The following is a 20,784-nucleotide window of genomic DNA, read 5'->3' as shown; positions in this document are numbered from 1 at the left end:
GTGTCTTGAGCAGTGGTGTATTTAATGGTGTCAACAAAAAGGTTGAAAGAATAATTTCAAACTTGGAAAAAATACAGTAGCCCAAACTTTACTGTCAGTTACACAAACACAACTCCCAGGATCATACTGTCTTTGCTAGAAATGAAGTCAGAAGTAAAAATGCATCAACACTGTCTATTCTTGAACCTGCACCTCTGTGCCTGAAAGCAGAATTTGGTTCAATACTAATAAATGCATCCATCAGATCACCAATAAACTGAGACAAACTCCCCTTCTGTGATTTTAGCTTCCATGAAGCTAAAATGCTAGGCTGTGAGCCGGAGATCCTGAGACACAGGCGCGTTTTCTGTCATGACTGCTGGAGAAAGGTAATCTTTATCTTCTCATAGCAGCAGAAATCCTTGCATGTGCAAATTCAGAAGACACTTTCATTGAGCTTTTGAGGAGCTTTCCAAAACTGGCTCTTTCTCCTTGACTAGGTCAGGATGTATTTTTTAATTTAATCATTACCTTGATACCAAGAATGATAACACAGCAGACCTCTTAACTGATCTGGCTCCAAACAGACTGAACTCATTACTTATCTCTAACGCTTTGAGTTCCCTCTCTCAAGAAACAAACAGTTGCCAACCTTGATCTTGAAAATTGTTTCTTTTTGCCAAAGCAGTGTACCAAAATTATATCAGGGCGCAGCAAGGCCTGGCTGCTCTGCAAAGCAAGGCAAGCTGGGAGTGTGACAGCAAGTCAGATAGGAGCACTGGCCTTGCCGACAACGTTGCAGGAGTCAGGATCAGGGCCAGAGATGACGCTCATAGTTAGACACATTCTAGCAATGCCCCAGCAAGGCTGTAGTGCTGGGGCAGATGCAAGGCTGAGCCAGGAAGCCCAGCCAGAGGGTCCAGGTCAGGGCCAGACTGCAGGAGGTCCAGGACTGGGTGCAGAGCAGCTGTTGCACGGCTGTGGTGCCAGTGGTAAACCACAGCAGGAAACGGCCCCGGAGAAAAGGAGAGGCAAGTCCTTGTTTCCAGCTTTCTTCACTGCACCGGTGAAGGAGCCCACCTTGGACTCAGCCAGCTGAACTCCTTCACTCTGCCAACTAAACACCAGAAGGAGTTCATGCTCACAGCCCTGACAAATTGGACTCTGTGCCAAAACTTGGAGACATAACATACGTGCATAGACACACACTGTATTTCGATCAGCTCCAGAGAACAATGATAGAATTACTTCAGCTACTCTCAGCTTTGGTATCAGAAATATTTTGTAATTCTATTCTGAAAAGCAAAAATTAACCATGTTAGAACAATTGTTAGGCCTTTGCAGTATAAGCTGGTTAGCTTACTATAAATGGCCCAAAGGGCAAACTCTTGAAACTAGTGACTGAAACATTTTGCTATATATTTGAAAACTAATTCTAGTATCACTTCATTTTTCTGAGCTGACAAACCTAATCGATCATTGTGACAGTATTCATTTCTCTTGGCATGCTTACAGGATGCAGTGTCACCATTTTACTGTGTTACAATGTCACACTGACACACCTGAAAAATTTGGTAGAAGGGATCAGTCTTGCCCAGTTACAAGCTTTTCTCTCACCCTTTTTGTTGGATCTTTCATGCCTAGTTTTAAAGTGCATTGCATGCCTAGGATGTTGGAAGTTCCAAGCAACAGCTGTAACTGCTACAGTAGATAAAGTGTAAATGTAAAAGCAATTAGTTGTCTTTTAACATTTTTTTCTTATTGTAGCATTCGCTACATATCAAGGTGCCACGCTTAGATCACTGGTTGGCCCGGACCAGGGAAAGAGACAGATAACACACGCAGTGTGAGCGCCAACTTCCGCCTTTTATTGCGCAGTTAATTCCTTTTATACTAACAAGGGGAGGTGGGGTTACAGGTACATCACAAGGCTGCGACTAACCCTCTAACTTTCCGTGACAATGCGAGATCTTCTGAACGCCGACCCCTACATCTTATTTTTGGGACAGAAAAAGTAGACTGCTTCTGTTTAAACATGCTGTAATTTAGGAAGGAGGTACAGGGAGAGATTTCCACAACCACAAGTATAAGAGAAATACAAGAATCTGGGGAGCTAGCAGCCTTTGACCTGCTTGTGTGTAGGCCTTCATGCATCTGTTTGAGTGCTTTCCTGACAAAAAACATTTTCCTGACTAAAGCCCTTTGAATTTTAATCCTAGTGTGTGCTGTGTTGATGAATAAATAGGAATTATGTTTTTATATTGGCTAGAAGAGTCTCAGCTCTATAGCTATAACAACTACAGTACCTGTTTGGGTAGTACGTTTTTGTGGAATTTCATGGGGTTTTGCGGGGGTGGTTTGTTTTTCTTTTTTTAATACAGAGCTGTTCTCTAGGATCTGAACTTTGATTCAGCCTATCACTGCTGAATGAATTGAATTAAACAGAGACCTTGCTAGAAATATAACTTATAAATTGTATTTATTTAGAGAGTACTTTAGGACACAGAAAGATTGCATGCAGTACTTTGTTCATATTTTATAGCCTGTGTACATTTTTGTACGTTATTATGAGATATAAATACATGTAGAGTGTATTCAGTCTCTTTAATGAAACTTTTAATTTCTTTTGGTTGCCCTGGGCATTTTTTGGTAGTTAGAATTTCATTTACTACTCTGAGTTATCCTGCAGAGCTCAGGTTTTGCTAACACATAACAAGAGGTATTTTAGGAGGCCTGGGCAATAGGAACATGGCTGAATCACTAATACGTGGTATACAGGTGATGTAAGTTCCCATCTGGCATAACACTGGGACAGGCTTCCTAGAGAGGTGGTTGATGCCCCAAGCCTGTCAGTGTTTAAATGGCATTTGGGCAAAGACCTCAATAAGACGCTTTAGCTTTTGGCCAGCCCTGAAGTGGTCAGGCAGTTGGACTAGGTGATCGTTGCAGGTCCCTTTCAGCTGAACTGCTCTATTCTATTCTATTCTACTCTATTCTATTCTAATTGCAATAAAAGATACATTTATTAATCAGTTAATAATTGCTATGAGTAACAACCACATCTTACCAACAAAGCAACCATTTAAATATTGTTATTCTTTAATAACTGTTTTAATTATTCAGCCTGATTTCAGACTGTAAGAGCAATTTTTTTATATCTTAGAGTAGTGTTTTAGCATCCAAGTAGATTATCTAGACAATGTGACCTAGAATAAAATCATATTCAATTTGTTACCTTTTTTGGTTTGTTTTGCTCTTGGAGATGTAAAAAGGTCTGAAATAGTAGACAGCTTGTTTAGAAGCTCAGTAGACTGGGTCCTAATGCCATGCAAAGAACAGTAAGTGATGTTAGCTATAAGAAAGAGAAATTATTTTTCAGCTAGTTTAAAATCTTTCTTTATTTGCAGTACTATTTTATTGATTTTAATACAGAAAGAAATGTTTGTTACATAGTAATTGCCTTACAGAATCAAGACAAAACTTATACCTTTTTAATCTTCTTTGCAATAGTGGCAGGAATCAAAGGACCTTGGGGAAGCACTCTGAAGTACAAGGGCAGGGAATAATCCAGTCATTCTTAATCAATTAAAAATACTTTAAAATCTCAAATTCTGAACATGGATTCATAATCCTTCTTTCCATAATTGTTGGTATGCATTTGTTATTTATACTATTGCAAACCTAGATGTTGACCTTATCTATACAAACTGCGAAGGATATCTTGTATCCTGCTAAACACTTGCTCTTAACTATAGTTACAAATAATATTACTTATAAGTAATACTGCCTTGCAGAAATACCCCTTGGCTACTTTTACAATGTTTCAGCAAAATTATTTTAATTGATTTTAAATTTTCTGCCTTCATTTTATTAAACTGAATGTTTTCTTGTTCTTGAGCGGGAGGTGAATTTTAGTACACTGGGATTAAATTAACATTATCTGTGTTTTAAACTGGAACACACCATGCTTTCCTGAATTTATAGCCATCTGAATTTTGGGAAAAGGAGACTTAATTTGCAATTCTGTGTTGTTGCTGGTGTTTTTACAGCTTGTTGTGCTGTAATTTCAGAATTTTGGGGATGCGTCTGAGTAACTGTACTTGAACAAATCACTTGTAGAGTATATATACAATAATTCTCAGGCTTCTAAGAAATATTTGCTCTGCTGTGAAGTACACATAATATCTCCTTTGCTCAGAAAAATACAGAAATAATCAAATTTACAACATTCCTAACATAAAAACAGTAACTCCAGTTGAAGCTACCATTCACACACACTGTAGGAATACCAAACATCTGAAAAAAAAAAAAAAAAAAAGAAAATTCTTGAAAACTACTGGACAAAATTTCTGGACAGAAGACAGGATGTGTCCAAGAAAACACACAGGCATGACAGTTTATGGTTTGCAATAGAATTTTTTTAACAGGAATCATCGTATTGTTTTTCATGTCTGCCTTTCAGTACACTGTCATAGTTTTCTTTGAATTCCTGTATGAGAGAGGATGAACTTGATCAAAAAATTCCTCTTTTGTTATAAAAACTAATAATCTACAGTTGGGAAAACAGGTAGCACTCCTTGATATGGTGGTATTCTGTATGACCTTGCTGGGCACAGCATCAGTACCTGCAGCTACAGTTTGGCTTCCTGAGAAAAAAGCTTGGTCTGAATACTATGAAGATTAAAAATGTTACAAAATTGTAAATGCTTACATGCAGCTCACATAAAAGATCTTTCTATTTATGTGTTTGTTTAGTCTTTTGAATAGAGTATGAATGATAGCATGGATGCATCAGTGATATGGAAGTGTCTTATGCATCCATTTAAAATTCGTTAGAAAGAAATTGTTAGACTTCATGGACTTTTGGATTATGTCTTTACTGGAGTATAATCATCAATCAGCAAAGCAAGTCTTCAGGAAGAATTCACTCTTGCTCCCCAGCTGAGGATACAAACTCAAGGTGGTTGCACAGTAGTAGTATTCTTTCATTTAGACTGACATTTTCTGCCAAAACTCTTTGTATATCCATGGAGTGATGGGTGGATGCACCATGAAGAGTATTCAGAGAGGCTAATTTTAATCTTTGGTGCCTAATTTCTCCTGTTCCCTTCTATGCCAATCTCTGGGTGTGTGCAGTGGATTCCTTAAGAGGATGATTTTCAATATGAGCCTAACTTGAAGAGCTGTATCATCTGCTGCTGAGGAATTGTAGAGGTAGTCTACAAACAGTAGCCTATCCTGATCTTTCTGAATAACTCACATCATTGCCTCAAAGTATCTGAGTTTGGCTTGTCTGTCCATCAGTCTGTCTGCACACATGTCTATGAGCACTCCTTCCTAATGCTTTTGAACCTTTAGCTGTTTTTAGCAAAAATTTGACAGAAGGAAGGAACTCTGCAACAGAACAGAATAGAACAGAACAGAATTTCAGTTGGAAGGGACCTACAACGATCACCTAGTCCAACTGCCTGACCACTTCAGGGCTGACCAAAAGCTAAAGCATGTTATTAAGGGCATTGTCCAAACATCTCTTGAACAATGACTGGCTTGGGGCATCGACCACCTCTCTAGGAAGCCTGATCCAGTGTTTGACCACCCTCCCAGTAAAGAAATGTTTCCGAGGGTCCAGTCTAAACCTCCCCTGGCACAGCTTTGACCCATTCCCAGGCATCCTGTCACTAGATCCCAGGGAGAAGAGCTCAGCACCTCCCTCTCCACTTCCCCTCCTCAGGAAGCTGTAGAGAGCAATGGGGTCACCCCTCAGCCTCCTTTTCTCCAAACTAGACAAACCCAAAGTCCTCAGCCGTTCCTCACAGGACATGCCTTCCAGCCCTTTCACCAGCTTTGTTGCCCTCCTTTGGATGCATTCAAGGATCTTCACACCCTTCTTAAATTGTGGGGCCCAGAACTGCACACGGTATTCAAGGCGAGGCTGCACCAATGCTAAATAAAGCAGAAAAATCCCCTCTTTTGAACAGACGGTTATCCTGTGTTTGATGCTCCCCAGGATGCGGTTTGCCCTCTTGGCTGCCAGGGCACACTGCTGACTCATGTTGACCCTGCTGTCAACCAGCACCCCAGATCCCTTTCTGCAGGGCTGCTCCACAGCCACTCCTCTCCCAAGTTATACTTGTGCCCGGCATTACTCCATCCCAGGTGCAGAATCCAGCACTTGCTCTTGTTAAATTCCATGCCAGTGATGATTGCCCAACACTCCAGTCTATCCAAATCTCTCTGCAAGGCCTCCTGTCCCGAGAGAAAGAGTCAACATCACCTCCCAGTTTGGTATCATGAGCAAGCTTGCTAATGGTGAATTCAACTCCTGCATCCCGACCATTGATAAAAATATTGAACAGAACCAGCCCTAGAACTGAGCCCTGAGGAACACTGCTGGTGACCAGTCACCAGACAGGTGTAGGTCCATTTACTACAACCCTTTGAGCCCTGCCCTTCAGCCAGTTCTTCACCCAGCACACCATGAACCTCCTCATCCCACAGTTGGACAACTTGTCCGGAAGGATGCTGTGAGGGACAGCATCAAAAGCCTTACTAAAGTTAAAAAACTATGTCCACGGCCTTCCCTTCATTCAGTAGGCGGGTGACCTTATCATAGAAGGATATCACACTGTGCCTGCTGATTGCATTATTCTTTAAATGCCTTTCAATAGTACCTAGTATGATCTTCATAATTTTTCCAGGAACTGAGGTTAGACTAACAGGTCTGTAGTTCGCTGGGTCTTCCCTCACACCCTTTTTGTAAATTGGACTAACACTGGCTAGCTTTCAGTCAGCAGGGACCTCCCCAGACTCCCAAGACCTTTGGTAGATGATTGAGAGGGGTCCTGCCATTACATCCGCTAGTTCCTTCCGTACCCTGGGATGAATCCCACCAGGCCCCATGGACTTCTGAACATTCAGCTAATACAGCTGGTCCCTGACAGTTTCAGTGTCCACAGATGGAAAGTCACTGTTCCCACACTCATGGTTCTCTGACTCAGGGGACTGGGCAGCCCAAGGTCTGTCAGTTTTATTAAAGACTGAAGCAAAAAATGCATTGAATGCCTCCACTTTTTCTTCATCTCTGTTAGTCAGGTGACCATCTTCAACACACTTAGATATCTGTAAGTTCTGCAAAAATTAGCAGCTATGTACAGGAGAAAGCAAACAAAGTCAGCACTTCCACTGAGCATGAACTCTACAGTGTCACAATGTGTACTGGACAGACCAGGGAGTCATGTTGAATTCGGAATTCCCTTGGGCTAAATTAAGGTGAAATGACACCAAACGATCAGTTAAACATTCTATTCATGACAGACACAAACTGAATTTGGGAGGCTTAACAGTAGGTGGTGTGGCTTCTTACAACAGGAATTGGCATAAAGCTACCTCAGTAATACGTGTAACCCGTGGTAACCTTATACATCAATTCAGGGAATAAGGAGAGAAAAGGGAAAGAGAGAACAAGACAGGGAGGAGAAAAGGGAAGAGAGAAAGATTTTGCTGGCCCTGGGTCCAGCGTTGGTCTAGTCGGCCCGCGGGCGTGGGCACGTGGGGCTCCAGTTCGTGCCCTTGTTATCATCTTTTCCCCTCCTTGGGGCGGGCACCCGAACTCCTCAGGCCCGTTAGGTGTCCTGATCGGTTTGTGAGCCTTTGGGCTTGGGGGTCGCCTGGGGAGCAACCTCCCCCTCCCTGGAGAAGTGATCTTTTGCCATGCACGGTGAGCTGCCCTGCTCAGCCTACCCAAAGCGGCGTTCTCGGAACAGGGAGCTGCGCACCCTCCGGCACGGCCTCCCCCTCCTGCTGCTGGTGCCCGGTGCTGATCGGCTGCTTCTCACCTGCCGCTCCTTGCTGGGCTGAGTTAGTCCTCAAGCAGAACTTGCCCCACCACGCTGTTTGAGACACTAACGCTTTCAGTTTCTCACATACAATTAGCCATTTATATGGTTTCCTGTCTAGCAGTTGGCATGCATGTACTGGCTAAGCTGTTAGCATGTAGAAAGCTAGTAACCAGCCACAGTATACCCTGTCACTTGTCTTGCTTAAAACGGAGGGGTGTGAGAAGTAATTACAGGAAACACGACAGTGCAGAATGCCCAAAGAGCAAGAACTGAACTGATAATGAGAGAGGAGGGGAGGAGTTGTAAGAAAATGGATGACTGGGGATTCTTGTTGCTGAGTGGCAGCAGGAATATGGGACACATTCACAGAAATCACACTTCATTAGGTCCACTGTTCACTTGTTTTCTTCTTTGAGGATAAAGTTTATTCTCAATCTTGGTTTTCATGTTTCAACAAGTAGATATTGGTGTTCATAAATGATTGCTTCCTAACTGTTATGTTTAGAGTGTACCCAACATGGTAATAGTGGATGACTAAAACCCTTTTGTTGTAGGTGGAAGCAGGCTAGGATACCATAATGTATTTTTCTTTTTTTTTCAAGAACTGACCGTGTTTATTATTGGAACAGTGTAGGGATACTTATGCTGACAGGAGTGTCGAACAATGTAAGTGTATGCTAGTTGAAGTATTCTACACGAAGTTGATGAGAGTTTTCCCTGAGGAATGACTAATCAGACTAATAAAAATCAATACTCAAACTTGATAAAAATAGTAGTTGAAAACAGGTGAAGCTTCACCACTGTAGACAATGTGCAGCATGTCTTCTCTGGCCTTGTTTTTGTATGGCATAGTCTGCGCTGTCTTCATCCTAAATGCTGTGTGCTTCTCCTCCTGCTTTCTGTATGCACAGAACACAGCAGTTCTTCTTGCGTGAGGCCATTCATTTTTCTTCTTTCCCCTAGCTCTGCCCCTGTCTTTGTTTCCTCTGTGAAGCATATGTCTTTTTGCTAATCTCCCCCTTTTGTACAATGCATATCGCCTGATGTTGTGTGTAAATCTTTGTCCTACCGTGGGCCACCCTTTCCCACTTCTCCGCAGTAAAATGTGGAATTGCTTTCTGCCTCCCTCTGAACAGTAAAATCTCCTTCTAAATTCAGATAAAAGTGACCAGCCTAGAGGTGAACTCACTCTGCACGATTAAACGACTGATTAAAATGCTAACAGTAATTTATTCAGGAACAGGCAACACGTAAAAGCCAGAAACACGGAATCCGAGCAGGTACACCCGCCCAGCCGAGCAGCTGGGTGCCGGCCGGCGGTGATGGGGCACGCTGGCTCCCACGGCCTCCCTGCCGCAGTTGCCTCAGGGCCGGCAAGGCCCTGTCACCTCGGAGGTGCCCACGCTCCCTCCTCGCACGGCTCGGGAAGAGCCGGTCCGCGGCCTGCCTGCCGCGGGAGCTCACCTCAGTGTGTACGGCCGCGGTGCGCCGCCGGCCTCCGGATGCTGCAGCTACACAACCTCCACCGCCACCGGGCACCTCCGGGCGGCAGCCGGGAGGCAGGGCCCTCAGGACCGGGGTCAGGTCCCTCAGGACCGGGGTCAGGTCCCTCAGGCCCAGGGCTGTGGAAGCGGCGGCAGCGCCCGCCGGGGCGGGGCGGGGCGGGACCACGCCTCCCGCCCCCCTCCCGAGGCACCGCCCCCTCCCCGCCCCTCCGTGGGCGGCAGCGGCGAGCCCCCTCCTCGGTTCCCGCCCCCCCGGCCGGGATTGGTCACTACTTCTTCATCTTGGCCCAGCATTGGCCAGCGCTCGTAGCTGTAAAGCTACAGGATTGGCTGCAGTGGCGGACGCGGGCAGGCAGGCGGCGGCTACGGGTAGGCGGGCGAGTCGGGCTCGGGAGGGGTGCGTGCGGGCCCCCGCGGGGGCCGGCCCGGCCTGGCCCGGCGGCTGCAGGTCGAGCCTGGGCCAGCCTCCGCTCAGGCCCGGGGCTCCGCGTGCGGCCTCCGCCTGGGGAAGGAGAGCGGTAGTGGAGCCAGGCAGGGCCTCGCCGCGGCTGTCTTCCGCCCCCGGGGCCGTCGCTTGGGCCGCAGAGCGGCGGCCTCCCCTCAGGGACGGGCTTGCGGAGGCGGCCCCGGCGGTGCTGTGGCCGAGGACCAGTGGGCCGAGGGAGAGGCCGAGGGTGCCCCGCCGCCGTCCCGCGCAGCGGGCCATTGTGGCCCGGCGTCTCCCTGTGCCTGAGGGGTCGAGGCCGTTGGTGGGCGCGGTGAAGCCGGCGGGGCAGGCAGCTACAGAGCAGGCAGGGGGCAGGCCTTCAGTTCCAGGTTTTGGGGGCGGGGGGGGAGGAGGGGTTGGTTGTTTTATCCCCCACAACTGTGTGACGGTGACTCGGTATCCCGGGGCGGGAGGGGGACCCTGCTGCGTGGTGCTGTGGCCGGAGAGCTGTCGGCGGTGGCGGGCGTGGGCTCCCCGTCCTGCGCAGCGTGCCTCCGAGGGCAGCCCTGCCAGCTGAGCGGGTTCTCGCTGCCCTACCTCAGACAAAGTAAAAATGGGTGTGAGCAGGCTCACTTCTAAAGTAACTCACTTGACGTTGCTTGAACTGAAGTTACGAAGCACTCGCACCACCTGTTTGCTGGAGGAGAAGGTAGTCTGAGCCGGCTGTGAGCAGAACCACCGCCAAATTCAGGGACAGAAGGGATGTGTCTTGGGCACGGCAACCAGAGGAGATATGCTAAGGTGCATCAGTTAAAAGCATGCGTTTTCTTCCACACGAGCAAAAATGCATTAACCTATAGTTACACTGCACAGGATGGGTTTTGCACCTGGATGAGAGCCTCCTTGAGGGTGTTTTCTCTGTGTGTTTTGATGTTGCACCTTCAGTAGGTTCACGTGAACTGCTTGTCTTCAGCTATGCTGACAGCGGTGGAACTGAGTTCTCGCAGAACACTGTGCACTGCAGATATGCTTGACTGCATACTGCTAGTGAATTAACACCTTATGAAGAATATATGTCGGTTACATAGTATATGAATCTGCATGATGCACTAAGATACAAAAAGGCATGAAAAGTTGGTATTATAACTGTGATGCTGAGTGCCTTATAAGATGTGTTTGAAAGCTTAGAGCCTGCATTTGGGTCCTTTCTCTATACTCTGACATATTCAGACACTTCATTCTTTCAGTGTGGTTCTTGACTTGCACTTCTCTGTGTACACACTTATGCAATTTAGAGGAATGATTTTTTTATTAAAGTTCTGTTAATGTTGTATCTAGAAAAAATAAATTATGTCCTGTAGCAATAAAGAGTGCTGTCAGACTTTTACTGTTTTCTGTTGATGCACAAATCATGAAGAATACATACTTTATAGATGTAAATTTCATTTAGAAGTATGCATATTTAAATTTGTGTAAGCAAATATATGTAATAAATTTATTTGCAGCTGAGTCAGACTTGCACAGAATTGATTTCTTGCTCTTTCTCACCCATTAAAGGAAAATATCTGGAAAAAGTTGTTCAGAAAAATCATTATTTTGAAGTTGCATTAAAACACAGGATCAGGAAACTTCTGTGAGATATGCCTATGTTTTTATTTCCTTTGGCAACTTAGTGAATTGCAGTGCAGTGTAGGTAGAGTGCAAAAGTTCTTGGCAGATCAAAGGCTCATCAAAATAAGACATATTTATGAATTATCACCTTGTTAAGCTAGCTGCTCCCATGAAGATGTTTACTTGTGCAAAAGCAGTTTAGCTTAGCATATGAAATATACAGATATGATGTATTGGATTAATTCAGCAAATGCTGTTATGGGTATATTTAGCAAAATGTTAAGCTGGCATTTTTACATAATAATCTCTCTTGTGGTCCATAGTACTTGTTGAGTTCTGTTATGATTCTTGGTCTCTTAGGAAGGCTTGAGTAAAACAAAAAGTATTACTGTGCTCTATAGCAGTAGAGGCCAGAATGCCATTGTACTAAGAACAATACATTTGTAAGGCAGACAGTCCCTGGCTTGCAGTTTGTGGTGTGAGTGTGTTTGTTTGGCAACTGAGGTAATTGGAGTTGTGGATGTAATTGAAGTTGCGAGCATAAAATTTACAGTTCAATGAAGGTTTATCCTAGTATTTCTGAATAATATTTTGAACAAACAAAGTATGTGGAGCAATTTTGTTCTAATTCATTTATTCACTGATACATTAATGATCCCCCTGCATTTTTATGGATAGGGATGTAAGTCTGATAGAGTCCACTGCAGAATTTTAATGATGCTTCAGCAGTGTTTTATCTATATGCTTAGTAGCGTGTTTGGACAGGTCCCAAAGGTCTACTTTGCATTCATTTCAGTTGGCAAATGTATTTAAAAACTGCAGCTAATGCCTTGAAACAATGTTCGAGTTACAGAAACAACTTTGAATGTGGCATAAATAGAGGTAAACCCAAACCACTAGTGCTAGCTAACCTTGGTGTTCTGTTCGGAGCATCCATGGAGAAGTGATCATTTTGAATGTCCTCAAAAGACACACTAACCTGAGCTTTGGATGGCACTTTCCGTCAGTGTTTGGAACTTCAGCTTCTGTGGTTTTGCTAGCCTGAACTTGAACGAAACACACTTCATGCTGTTTATCACATGAATATCCTGAAGTGCTTGGAGTAGTGCTGTATGCATTGAATATAGGGGCACCTATTTGAGTTGTCAAAGTGTAAAATATAGTAGGTCTTGCAAGGACCTTGGTTGTCTTACAGGCTGCACCTGGCTGGCTGTTTTTGTGGTATTTGTGGAGCAGGGCTATGACTTAATTATATGGGAAATGGAGGTAATTATTAAAGAGCTTTTAGTAATGAGTGGAATAGTCTGCAAGGATGATGGAATGGATGGACATATAAATTGCTAAATGCTCATGTGTCAGTGGGAGAAAGTACTTAGGTATTTTGCTGCCAATAGGGTTAATTCTGAATAGTTTTAAAACAGCTTTTCAAGTTTGACTAATTTCAAGTGTGGTGGTTTTTTTTATACTAGACCCTTATACAGCATTTCAGTCAGCTGAATATGTGACTGTTAAAGCAGAGAGAATTCCAGCTGGCACATATGTATGTGTCCTTTTGTGTGTGCTTACAGTTATTAAAACACAACATGAAGAGTTTGTGGTTGTTCAGATGCTAAAATCCCCTGTGGATTTTATGTATTGCTGTAGCATCAGCAATATCTCTGTGCTAGGCGCTAAGGAGGGAAAAGAAAATACAAAGTGATGAATGATTCGAGTATGAAGTGATGCAACTAGTTGATACTACAGAAAAGTAAAATACAGAGAAATAATTCTGATCCTGAGGGTTGATTGTGGATGATTGCTGAGATTAGTGATAATCAGTTACACCAAAATGTCCTACCCTGTCAGCTTGGTGTCAGAGGTGAAATTTCTGAAACAATCAAGACAGACGTTTCCATAACCTGAATTATTTTAAAACAATAGCAAAACTCACCTTCTGCTTTAGTGGCTCTCTGGTTGACTTTATATCTTAAATAGGTGTGTCTTCATCACATGTTTGGTAAACAAGTTATTTGTAGCTTGGTGACAGCTTAAAAAAAATTATGCCGTAAGATTTTAAGCAGTTCTCAGAGTCAGGAATCTGCAACAATATTTCTGAGGCCTAAAACTTGGCTCCTAGGTAATGGATCTGTAATATGTTTCCAAGATTGTTATAAGGTGCTTTAAGTGAAAAGTGGTTGCTCTTAAAAGGAGATGACAAAAAAAAAAAAATCAAGTATTTGTACTACACCCAGTAAAATTGGTGCAATTTCATACAGCATATCAATTGTTTAACCTTTTAGAAGTTTAAAAAAAAATAAAGTGTAAAGTAATAGAGAAGTTGATCAGCAGAGAAATTGTGATTTATCTTTAAGTTATGTGAAAGCAAGCAAATAGTGATTGGGGGTCATGTTGTAGGTTGTATCTTATGCTACACACTAGCAGTTTGGGAGAAAAAGCACACAGATTTTCCCTTCCACCCTAATATAGTTACACGCGATTGTGATTCCAGGCCTGGGAGCAGAATAAATATCTGAAATTGTGGAGGGCTAGTTTAGGGACGTAATCGTGGGGCTGGTAGGGACCTCAAACAGTTACACTGTCAGGCTTTTCCTCTCTCCCAACATTCCTCACAGTGATTCTTCACTAAGTGTTTGTTTGAATCCCCTTCTCTGAGCTGCATTGCTGACTGATGTTCTTCAGCCTCCCCAGGCAATCTGTTCAAGTGATATGATATTCCTACTCATAGAATCATTTCCTCTATGTTGTTTCCATGTGTTGTTTCCAAGTGTCAGGGAAGTCTTCCTTGCTGCCGTTTAAGAGTGATATTTTTTGAAGTATGTTACTTAAAACTACATGCAGAGTGCTAGATCTGATTTTAACAGCATTGATCAGGGTGGAAGGGTTACTTTTCCTGTCTTGTAGCCTTCACTCTAATATAGCTCCGTATGTTGCTGTTGCCAAAACAGAGGGAAGTATTGAGTTGTGTGTAACTTGCGGTCCTCTATAATCCTCTGCTGCCCTTCTGCCTAGCTGCACGTTGCCAATTATTCCCCCTTTGGTAATTTGCTCAGTTGTTTGTTCCTACCTGACAATAATATCCTGTGCTTCTCTTTTTGAGAATGATCTCACTTTCTTCACAGGTGTATTAGAATCACTTCACATTCTGTTTCTAAAATGTAAAAATTTTGAATGTCCAACTGACTTCAGGTGAGCTCTCCTGTCTGTTGATCAGAGGCTTTTGTTACCCTTGTATCCAAGATACAGAATTCTGTTTATGAAAGGAAAAGAAAGAGTTTAAAGCAGTGAGTTTTTGTGGTTCTTGAGGAAAAAAATTACTTCCAAAAAATGACTTTCGCTACTTTTGCTAGTGGATAAGGAGTTATTACATGTTTGGGGTTAACTTTGCTTTAATGAAGACAGTTATGTAAGATGAAAGACAGCAATGCAAAAACACGTCTTTGGGCCTGATAATTTGCTGAATTGTATCTCTCCATCATGTCAAGAGTTTCAAGTACCTGAACTTCCACCTTGGGATTTTCTTGTCACCTCTTATTTGCTGTGTTTATCAGGCAGAAAGGAAGTGACTGTTCTAACTTCAAGTATGTTGAGGTCATCTGCACTGATAAAAGTGAAAGTGAACCTTGTCTGCTTGAACTATAGAAAAGTTTTGGCATTTTGTTTAGTACTGGCTTCTATTTGCTGTCTTTAAGCTCTAGAGAGATGCCTCCTCCTCTAGAAAGTTTGTAATTAGAACTGAAACAGAAATGCAAAATGTGAAAGTCATAGGCAAAGGAAAAAGAGAGGAGGGATAGGGGGGTGAGGAGAGGTTGGTGGTTTTTTTAGTGGATGAGTGCTTTGAGTGGCGGGGAGAGGAGGAGACAAACTACCAGTATATCTTTTATTAAAAATAAGGACTGAATTTCTGCATATCTTCTGAAAAGCAGTAGGTAAAAATTACTACTTCATGCCCTTAGTTTAGTACACATATTTAGAATATGAAAACTTGTGATGTTGAGATTTAATGTGGAATTTCTGCTGAAGCTATTTGTCAGGATGAAAACTGGAAAAGCAATTAATTGTGGTAAGCCAGAGCTGGCAGTTGGTAGGACAGATTTGCATGTCCTACCAAAGTCAGGGTTGGGTCAAAGTCAAGGAAGAAGAAACGGATGCATTCAAACTACCTACGGTTTTGTATGAGAAAGCAGAGAGCTGGGCTAAATATGGAGCAAGTCAGCGTAAATAAACTGGAAATAATGTAGAAGATTAATATAATGTTGGAGCAGCTAGATCATCAGAGGACAGTGAAAAATCAGCACTGTAATGGTCACAGACTGGTGCCCAGTGAAGGGTGGGTCCATAGCTGAGGGATGCAGGGGCTTTGGCAGCAGAGTTTGCATAGCGATTTCTGCCTCAAGCTGCTGTGTCTGGCTTGGTTCTACCACCTCTGCTGTGCTAATGCAACTCTCTGCTGAGCTTTAAAAAAAATGAAGACAGAATTAGACCATCAAAGAAGGGGATTTGGTAAAGCTGAGTAAGTTTACACTGTCCAATTTACAGCTGGACAGCCAACTATTGTTACCACAGCTGAAGCTGCATCAGAGCAAGCCAGCCTAAACCCTGGCTCCTTGGCTGAAGTGAGCAGATGGCAGACATCTTATCTGTGTAGAGAGATTCTGTGCACCCATGTTGGTTGGAAGAGCCTGGATGAAGGAATAGGAACTGTGCAGGATCTTGAATTCTAGGAGGATATCTAAGGATAGAAAGGAACTCTATCAAGATGGTGGTTTGTAGCAACTCACCCATTCAGACATCTCTACCTGGGAGGTGGTGACTGGGTTCCACTTGTAAAAGGAGTTCTGGACTTTAAGCAGTTTTGTGCCTCTATTTTTCTTCATGACTTTACTAATTGCCCTGTGAATATATCTAATATATTTCATTCAAAGTAACCATTCAGACTCTCCTGCATACACTTCAATTCACTGTTGTTTGTATAGTGCCAGCACCTGTTCCCTTTAAAGTCTGGCAAAATTTTTCAAAATTTGGATAGAGTTGTGAATTGTATATGCTGACTATAGGAGGTCATTAACTGAGATTAGGAGCGTGCAGACAATGCCCAAAATACCAATCAACTTACTTCTTCTAGCCTGCAGGTTGAATAATGCTTTGATAAATGCAGAAATGGAACTATTTATATTTGTATGCCTTAATGGATTGTAATATTTCAGAACCTCAGTTTTGTATTTATGGCACAAAATGCTTACAAAACGGCAAACTTTTGGGGAAATGCAAAATGGAAACTGTGTAGTATCAAAGTGGAAGGAAGCTACTATCAGCTCGCTGGTGTTCATCTCCTCTCTCGGTATTTGGGAAGAGACTCAGAGCAGTATCAGAATATTTTGCAATTATCTTGCTTTTGGGCGTCTTTTGTTGTAAAATATGTGTGTGTGGAGGTGGATGCTAGTAGTGTTTTGTTTATATATGTGTATATATATTTGTTTATTACCTTTTCAGGCAATTCCAAGGGGTGTCTGTATGTTAACGTAGTGTGATACTGAAGCATTCATATGGCATTGGGCTAAAACAAATTGTATTCATCAATAAGGAGAGGAAGAAAAAGACATAAAGCCTGCTTCAAATTTGTCTTCAGATGTCTTCTGTTGAAAGAGAAAGCTTTTTTTTTTTTCTTTCTGAAGCAGCATTTTAGAGTTTCTGTCCTGTAAATTTTTGGTTACTAACCCTTTACATTTTAAGCACAAATAATATACTTCCTACATTAACATGCTACTAAGTTACTAAATACCTGGGAGGTGCGGTCTGTCTGGTGGTCTCATCTTTCTCCTGTCTTGCAAAAGAACAATCTTTTACTACTCTTTGATCTGAATTCATATTCCTTGGAGACTGGGAATTTGGCCAATGATAAGAATTGCAGTGGAAGGGTGCTCTGGAACTAAATCCCTCCCCTTCTTTTCAGCCCTGGGAATGCACACCTTTTCCTCTTCTCGCTTGTTAACAGGTGACTGGCTGTGCACTGACTGCCGCTGTGGTTTCCAGCCCTGCTGCTGACCGGAGCTCAGTCTGGGTCTGACCTCTTCCTGCTGCTAGAGCTGAAAGCCCATGCGAATAGTCTCACTGCGGCGATAGGGCTGCAAGGCATCTGGGGAGGCTGTGTGCGGGTGAGGTCAGTAGAGAGCAGGGAATGAGTGAACGGTCTTGAAAATGTCACTACCCAACTGTGGTACTGTATATGCTTAGTGTCATAAGACTGTCTTGTATCGCTGTTCTGTTGTTGCTAGCATTGATTCTGGTTATATCAAAATTGATGGGGTCAGGCTAGTAGTATAAACATGTTGACACCAAGTGTGCGTGTATGCTTTTAAGTTATGAGTTTAGTTTGGAGTGACTTAACAAGTAGGTGCAAAGAGCCCAGGATTGTTTTTGAAGTTCACAAAATACAAATTTGCTGCGATCAATATTTTCATTAGCTCTCTAAATAGTGTTAAATGCAGAATTATTTTAGTCATTAAAGTGGGCAAGGTGACAATAAGCATTTCCTTTACTCACAAAGGTTTTCAGGTATCTTTAATTGCCTATGCTACATTTTCAAAGTTAGGCCCACAGTGGAAAAAATATCTGATTTGTGTTTGCTGAAAGGATGCTTTGCAATATTGAGATTCCAGAGACCTAAACTGGTCAATCCGTTTGAAGGTGCAACCAGCTGCTGTTTCAGTAATTAACAAAATAATCAGTTTCTGTAATCTGAGAGGTTAAAAAAAAAAAGTTATATTTTCATTTAAAGTGAATTCAGTGGTAGGCCAGTCTGCTAACTTATTGAACTTGGACCACAGGCTACTTTCAGTCTCAGGCAAAGAGAAGGAACTATAGTAAGTAAAAACATTGACTTAGTGGAATCTATAGCTCAAAGGAGAGTGCAAAATGACCTGGAAGGTTAATGAAAAGATGATAAAGCCTGAAAAATAAAGCCCTGAAGCATATTCTGTTTTTCAGTGTACATATAGCTGAGCTGATACTGCTTATTGAAATAATCACTACTGTGTTCTCAAATATCCTAGTGAGCAGCCTAAAGTCACCACTAAACCAAAGGATTTGAAGAAGGAACCTTTGGATGAATAAATCCACTAGAAAAATGTTTAATTTCTGCTTATATGGTGCACTGGTTTGGGCTGGGATAGAGTTAAATTTCTTCTTAGGAGCTTGTATGGGCTATGTTTTGGATTTTTTGCTGAAAACAGGGTTGATAACAGGGATGTTTTAGTTCTTGCTGAGCAGTGCTTACGCAGCATCAGGGCCTTCTCTGCGTCTCGCTGCCCTGCCAATGAGTAGGCTGGGGGTGCACAAGAAGTTGGGAGGGGACACAGTCGGGACAACTGAGCCCAACTGACCAAAAGGATATTCCAGACCATACGGCATCACACTCGGCAGTAATACTGCTGAGGGAAAGAAGGTTGGCCAGGCTGCTGTTACTTTGGAACTGTCTGGGCATCAGTGGGTTGCTGGTAAGTTATCAGGGGTTTTTTCATCACTCTTTTTCCTTGCTTTTGTTTCTTTTCCACTTTATTCTTTTCTTTTTTTCCCTTTTAAAAAATTATTAAACTGTCTTTATCTCAGCCCATGAGTTTTCTCACTTTTACCCATTGGACTGTCTCCCCTGTCCCACTGGGTGGGGAAGTAAGTGAGCAGCTGTGTGGAGCTTAGCTGCCTACTGGGGTTAGACCATGACATAAAGCTTTCTAAGGTTTAGGTAAATTCCAGACAGTGGAGGTAAATTCTAACTGCATATTCCTTGTTTTGAGTGGTATTATTCTGGTGTATGTAGTTTGAAGCTTGTGAGCATATTAAAACTTTTAAAGAATTTCAGTGTTAATCTGCCTATAGTGACAAGAGAGGGAAATTGTGACTGGAATATATTGTTTTAAATTATTGAAATATTCCTCTCCCTTTTCTGGATTATTCCATGCCTTTCTTTTGTTAACTGGAGTAATCTCTCCACTGTCCTGAGCAGTGGTGCTTAGAAAACTGAAAATTCTCCATTCTAATTCAAATTTCTTTTTAATTTATCTGCTCTTGGAAGCTTTCAATACCTGCAGGGAAGAAAGAGATGTAGAATATTAGTTACAGATAAAGAATACTGGATAATACAGTTTAAAACTTGATGTGAATATTTTTACCTGCAACTTTTATCTGAGTTGATCAGGGATATGCTTCCATTATGATTGAGAATTAGTCAGGTAAGGGACCAGGTCTCAGGAATGTGAAACTTTTTAAGTTGCACCTGTCTGACAGCCAAATGCATTCATATACTTCTGGGAGTAAATGCAGATATTTTTTTTTAAGATGATAACCTAGAAAATGGTAATTGTGTCAGGATTACATGCATTTCCTTTTCAAACCTTGAATGAGAGATCCTGTTCTTGCCTTGTGGAAGAAAATGGTTTCTGTAATTCACAGATGTGAAAGAAAAAAGAGCAGCTGAGTAGGATGAAGGAGACTTGTTTTTCCTTCTATGTCAAGTGTTGGTGAGATTGAGACCAGAATATGCATACAAGTTTAAGAATGCTGGGAAAAATCTGAGGAAGAGCAGAAAAAGTTATGTAATGTTGAAAGACTGAAAAAAAAATAGTTTACATGTCTTTAAAAAAAAAATAGCAAACTAGTTAAATACCTTCTGCAGCAGAAAATTCTCACACGCACACACACCCTTACCCCTTCCCCTCATTTCATTTTGGGGTGAAAATCTCTTGAGACTGCTTCCCCCCCACCCCTCCCTCTCCCTATGCTACACACTCCTAATTCTGTTTTTCCCCGTGAGGTATGTAATAGGCCTAGGAGGTGACTGTATGTGTGAATCAATGATACCAAGGAAATAAAACTGCACATAATAGGGTGAAAACAAGATCCAGGTAAATTTGATGGAAAGCTTAACTGCAAATGCCCCTATGAGGTTTCTAGGTTTATGGGATTTAGTTTTTTTCAGTGGAAGTTACGATACTCAGTAGCTTTCTCCTTAAACGACAAAAATTGCTAGGTATGTAAGGGAAGGCTTTTAGTATTTCAGCTCTTGGAAGAGAGGCAAGATTTTGTTCAGTTGTCCAGAACCGCTTCAGATAAACTGTGCTTTCTTTCATTTATATATGTGGTGTGTGTTGGGGGTCTTCTGTTTTCGTTGTTTTTTTCACTGTTGCTTCCGCGGACGAGTCTCTGCTCCGACGAACGGGTGCCGTCCGGGCAGATGAGAGCAGTTCTGGGAGTCACGAAGGGGGCCGGCCGGCCCGCCCGCCCGCCGCGGTGGCAGCCAGCGTCGCCCCGCTCGGGAGCTGGCGTGTGCCGCCACGGCTGCCTCGGCCCTGCGCGGGCGGTGGCGGTGTAGATCGAGGCCGGGCGCTCCCTGAGCCCAGAAAGCTGCTTCTCTTGTTCCTGGCGTGCGGGA

The sequence above is a fragment of the Buteo buteo genome, chromosome Z, assembly GCF_964188355.1.
Source record: "Buteo buteo chromosome Z, bButBut1.hap1.1, whole genome shotgun sequence".
In the NCBI taxonomy this organism is placed as follows: Eukaryota; Metazoa; Chordata; class Aves; order Accipitriformes; family Accipitridae; genus Buteo; species Buteo buteo.
Note: the sequence above shows the minus strand (reverse complement) of the source record.